Genomic DNA, 6,677 nt, shown 5'->3' on the forward strand with positions numbered 1-6,677 from the left:
TTTTGTAATAACTGCACCTCCTCCACCACAGGTCAGTTCACTCCTGACTTTCTATTTACAGAATACAATTCTATCTCCACCTGCTGGTTGTATCCATCTACATGTAAGACTGTTAGCTTCTGTCCCTGAACAAATTAGATCCCCACTTGTACACTTTAGAATGATGGAGGATGACTGAAGGACTTTGCGAAATTATACTATTATAATTTGAGGATGAGTGATGGACAAGATCCAAATTCAGTCAATTGATTATGCAACAGGTAAACCCATAAATTAGGTGTCTTGACAGCATGCAATCATTCTGCAAAAGATTATCTGAATGTATAATTTCGCAAAGTCCTTCAGTCATCCTCCATCATCCTCCACAGGTCAGTTCACTCCTGACTTTCTATTTACAGAATACAACTGTGTTCAGTCAATTGATTATGCAACAGGTAAACCCATAAATTAGGTGTCTTGACAGCATGCAATCATTCTGCAAAAGATTATCTGAATGTATAAATGTTTTGCAATGGAAAACAAAAATCTTTGTTCTATTTTACAGTAAATACTGCTACTTTTTGTCAAATGTTTTTTCTCAACTGAACATGACCCTGGTTTTACAGTACAGTTGGTTCTTATACAATAACATGGTAAACAGCCAATATGGCTGCACTGAGTTTGATGGAGGATGACTGAAGGACTTTGCGAAATTATACATTCAGATAATCTTTTGCAGAATGATTGCATGCTGTCAAGACACCTAATTTATGGGTTTACCTGTTGCATAATCAATTGACTGAATTTGGATCTTGTCCATCACTCATCCTCAAATTATTAATTGAGAAACTCCCAAGAAATATTTTGCAAAGTTCTCAGGAATATAAAGAAACTATCATAAGAACTGGCGACACACAGTTGCTGTAACGTCCTGACCAGAGTTCTTATGTGTTTTGCTTGTTTAGTGTTGGTCAGGACGTGAGCTGGGTGGGAATTCTATGTTGTGTGTCTAGTTCGTCTGTTTCTGTGTTCAGCCTAATATGGTTCTCAATCAGAGACAGCTGTCAATCGTTGTCCCTGATTGAGAATCATATATAGGTGGCTTGTTTTGTGTTGGGGATTGTGGGTGGTTGTTTCCTGTCTCTGTGTTTGTATTCTGCACCAGATAGGTCTGTATCGGTTTGCCACTTTTGTTATTTTGTATTTGTTTAGTGTTCACTGTAGTTTTTGTTAATTAAACATGTTGAGCACTGGCTACGCTGCGTGTTGGTCCGATCCCTGTTTCACCCCCTCTTCTAGTGAAGAGAGGGAAGGCCGCCGTTACAGTTGCGTGAGACGATGAGAAGCTGTGAGGCAGAGGGCAAAGAGAGTGAGGTCACACCATTACATTTGTATGGACAAAGGTCAGGGTCAAAGGTAACATGAGGCACACGACACAAAAATTGCGTAATCAGTGTATCAATGCATGCAGGCACATAGGTTTCAGAGGCCTCACTATAACAACTGCATGCTCTTTGTCTTTTCTCTAAACAATGTTACTGTTTATAAACTGGGTGGTTTGAGCCCAGAATGCTGGTTGGCTGGTACTGTTCTTATTACGTTTGTAGCCAGTTTATAATAGCAATAAGGCACCTCGGGGGTTTGGGGTATATGGCCAGTATACCACGGCTAAGGGCTGTATCAAGACACTCCGCGTTGCGTCGTGCATGAGAACAGCCTTTAGCCGTGGTATATTGGCCATATACCACACCTCCTCAGGCTTTATTGCTTAATAAGGAACAAATCAAAAATATAAACACATATAAAGTGTTTGGTCCCATGTTTCATGAGCTGAAATTAAGGATCCCAGAAATTGTCCATACAGTACGCACAAAAAGCTTATTTCTCTCAAATTTTGTGCACAAATTTGTTTACATCCCTGTTACGGAGCATTTCGGTTTTGCCAAGATAATCCATCCACTTGACAGGTGCACCTTGTGCTGGGGACAATTAAAGGCCACTCTAAAATGTGAAGTTTTGTCACACAACACAATGTCACAGATGTCTCAAGTTTTGAGGGAGTGTGCAATTGGCATGCTGACTACCAGAATATTAATTTCTCTACCACAAGCCAATGTTGTTTTAGAGAATTTGGCAGTACGTCCAACTGGCCTCACAACCACAGATCACGTGTATCCACTACAGCCCAGGACCTCCAAATCTGGCTTCTTAATTTGCGGGATTATCTGAGATCAGCTACCTGGACAGCTGATGAAACCGAATAATTTCTGCATAAACTGTCAGAAACTGCCTCAGGGAAGCCCATCTGCATGCTCGTCGTCCTCACCAGGGTCTTGACCTGACTGCAGTTCAGTGGGCAAATGCTCTCCTTCGATGGCCACTGGCACGCTGGAGAAGTGTGCTCTTCACGGATGAATCCCGTATTCAACTGTACCGGCAGATTTGCTGACGTCAACATTGTGAACAAAGTGCCCATGTCGTAGATTGGCATATTATAAGGTTAATTGACCCCACCTTGTGGTACCACCGTATAGTGTCATTTGTCACTGGATATTCCTAATATGCAGTGCACTGAATTGGTAAGGGTTGTTAGACTCTAGCTTGAAATGTACTGATTCATGTTACTATACTAGTGAACACATTAATTACTTTACATGTATAAGGAATGTATATGTTGGGTTCAATGAAGGGTAGATGGGACTAGGAAAATGGAAAGTTATTGATAGTAAAAGCTTCATATTCTGTTCCATGTTTCTGAGAGGAGAGGTGAAAGGTATTTGTTAGTCTCTGATAAGGCAGGATGGCTGCGGAACTAGGGAGGAGTGAGGAATGCGTCTCGAGGTCAAGTCAACAGATGAAGTGTGTATGGACAGACACTGAGAGACGAGAAGCAAGTACAGGGAGTGAATATTTAATGAATAAACAGACAGGAAACAAAACACGAACTACGTCGTCTGGACAAGGGACACATAACAACATTAATGCTGACTCGGGAAAGAAACTGAGGAAGTGACAGATATAGGGGAGGTAATTAATAACGTGATGGAGTCCGGGTGAGTCCGATGAAGCGCTGGTGTGCGTAACGATGGTGACAGGTGTGTGTAATGATGAGCAGCCTGGCGGCCTCGAGCGCCAGAGAGAGGGAGCAGACGTGACAAAGTGAGAAGAAACCTCTGGGAGGGGGGCCAGAGAGGCACGCCACAATGCCTCTCCTGCTGCAGTACTACCGCACACATACATTCCACGCCCATGAACGTTTTAGTAACAGGCAGGGCTGTGACTACACCAGTGAGTTGAACCAATTATATTCCTGCCTAGAAACAGAAATATATTAGTTGTCTAGATGTGTAAGGAGTTGACCGCGCCTATTAGGTTATAAATATATGTGCTTGTGTAATCATGCCTTGTTTTTGCAGCTGTATGACCAAGTGGGTGAATAAACTTGGTTTGAGCTTTTTCTAGTTGTCCATTTGGGTTTTTACTCAGTTAGGTTCTGAACAAACAGGGTGAACGAGCAGGTTGTTGGGACGTGGGTTGATCGGAGCTCCTGTATCAATCGTTAATGAATGTATGTGTGAGACTGGCTGAGAGAAATGTATGATAAAATGATTGTGGGGGCTGTCTTTTTAGACTTCAGTGCAGCTTTTGACATTATCGATCATAGTCTGCTGCTGGAAAACGTATGTGTTAGGGCTTTACACCCCCTGCTATAATGTGGATAAAGAGATACTTGTCTAACAGAACACAGTGTTCTTTAATGGAAGCCTCTCAAACATAATCCAGGTAGAATCAGGAATACCCCAGGGTAGCTTTTTAGGCCCCTTGCTTTTTTTCCAATCTTTACTAACGACATGCCACTGACTTTGAGTAAAGCCAGAGTGTCTACAGTACGAATGCGGATGACTCAACACTATACACGTCAGCGACTGAAATACTCAGAGTTGCATTTAGTTTCAGTGAGTAGCAAGGAATACGCCAGCCCTAAACATTTCTAAAACTAAAAGTATTGTATTTTGAATAAATCATTCACTGAACCCTAAACCTCAACTAAATATTGTAATAAATCATGTGGAAATTGAGCTCTGAGGAAGTGTAAGGTGGTGTTGGGCAGCTGGACTGATCAAGCAGGGAAGCAGTGGATTAAAGGGGTGATAACAGGAGTGCCTGTGAGTGTTAGCACTAAAGAGGTCAGCAACAACTTGAGGCTTTCTAGTGAATGTTCAAAGATTGCAAGCAACAAGGGATGGAGCCTTTAAGATGTTCTAATTGCCAGAGGTTTGTGCATGTGGCAACAGCCTTTAAAAAGAAAGAGGTGTGGAGGGGAGCATGAGTATGGGAAGTGGGGGGATGGTGTACAACCAAAGTGCTGCAGCTGTGGGGGTGCTGTGTCCCATATGGTGTGAGGCAATGGAGCAGGCAGTGGAGATGCAACAAGTGAGTGGAGAGAAGGGTGTCATATGCTGAGGCAGTGAGGGTGGTACAGGTCCAGGGAGATACAGGTTCAACGGAGAGATGGTTAGGAGCATCTAGACCGGGGATTACGGGGCAGGTGGGCAGCGATATGGCATACATAGTTTTAGCAATTTGTTATTCTTCAATAACAGAAACTTCAAAGCAAATCAGGTGGAGGAAAATAGGTTTATTCAAAAAGGACAAATCATATAGGGAGGTAGATGGTCATTCTCTCCTGTCCTCAGTGATTCTCTCCTGTGGTTCTCTCCAGTGATTCTCGACAGAACAGCATGTAGTTTTATAACCCAGCCCTAGCCTGTGGTTGACCAATTAGAATTCCTTGCAATAAAACTAGCCAATGGCCAAATAACAAGTATCCCATTTCAGAAGACATATTCCTCCCATGTTTCTGAACCATTGATCATAAATTCCCTATTACAGAAAAAACACTTTCCATTGATCGTTATTACTCTTGTCCTCTGTTGTGTATTTATCTTCGACATATTCTTACTCCCCCCTAGACCATTTTTAAAGGAAATACTTGATGTATTTTTTAGAAAACAATTTAAAAACATTAAAAAAATACATTAAAGATATTTATGCAGTAAGCATAGTCATTCACATTAAACACCTTGTATTTCTATAAAACACAAAGGGCACATTGTACTTGCTGTTACAATAAGAAATAGTATTAACAGGTGTAATGGTGATGTACATCTTGTGTTAGGAGGAAACTCAAATGTTTGTCTACAAGACAATAATATTCAAATCGTCCTATTGGCAAGGTAATCATTCACCAAGTCCTTTAAAAGTGACCGGCTCTTCCACACTGGTATCAGTCCCACATAGATAACTATTAGAAATTATGTTCTGACAGTCTGCCGATAGTGAGGAATTCTTCTTCCGTTCAACTGGTTGCACTTCAGGTACAGTCCTTGAATCAAAGGATATTGCTGCAGTCTCAGACGATAGAGTCTCATAACCTGTAACGAAGGAAACAAAAGTAACATGTCCTGGTTTCAAGAGAAATTGATATTTCACAGATTTCCATAAGTAAGCATGTCCCAATTTTCAGGAAAACGTTGGACATTTCACCTAGATATCCCTAATATGACGACTGCGGTATACAACATAGAAGCTTATCAGGTTCTGATCATCTTACTATGCTTCTTCACCCGAGATTGGCCCCAATTGCTAATCAATCAGTTCTTTATTCTCCAGGGTCCACTTTGTCATCAAAATGGACAACCTTGCAATGAATGACATGTATCCATCGTGATTTTCCCTTAACTTTTACTGCTGACATCGTTAGGCGCAAAACTTCATAAGGACCTTCCCATTTTGGCCCTAATGTGTCTGTTACATACAGTTGGAAGTTTACATACACTTATGTTGGGGTCATTAAAACTCGTTTTTAAACCACTCCACAAATTTCTTGTTAACAAACTATAGCTTTTGGCAAGTCGGTTAGGACATCTACTTTGAGAATGACAAGTAATTTTTCCAACAATTGTTTACAGACTTTTTATTTCATTTGTAACTCACTGTATCACAATTCCAGTGGGTCAGAAGTTTACATACATTAAGTTGACTGTGCCTATAAACAGCTTAGAAAGTTCCAGAAAATGATGTCCTGGCTTTAGAAGCTTTTGATAGGCTAATTGACATAATTTTAGTCAATTGGAGGTGTACCTGTGGATGTATTTCAAGGCCTACCTTCAAACTCAGTGCCTCTTTGCTTGACACCATGGGAAAATCAAAAGAAATCAGCCAAGACCTCAGAAAAAAAATGGTAGACCCCCACAAGTCTGGTTCATCCTTGGGAGCAATTTTCAAATGCCTGAAGGTACCACGTTCATCTGTACAAACAATAGTACGCAAGTATATACGAAAAACCAGACAACTAAATGACCGTCACACTCATGGTTTATTTGCTAAACACACGGTAAAGGGGGGGCAGGAAGAGGGGCTGAGCTGGACCCAAGGAAAGAAACAAATCCAAAAACACCCCTAAGCTAGACTAGCCTACTTCAACAACTAACTAACTAACTAACCAAAAATATACAGCGGGTGGTCCGCCCAGTTCTAACTAGTGTTCTTAGACAAAGTATTCCTACGGGTAGTGTATGACCATGGGCGACTTGTCTTTCTACCCCCATCAAACAAACAGTCAAACACCATAAAAACAATACACAGGGTAACGGACAAAGTGACATGTAGTTGCACAAACAAGAGATCTACAGAGA

The sequence above is a fragment of the Salvelinus namaycush genome, chromosome 27 (assembly GCF_016432855.1).
Source record: "Salvelinus namaycush isolate Seneca chromosome 27, SaNama_1.0, whole genome shotgun sequence".
NCBI classification, from domain to species: domain Eukaryota; kingdom Metazoa; phylum Chordata; class Actinopteri; order Salmoniformes; family Salmonidae; genus Salvelinus; species Salvelinus namaycush.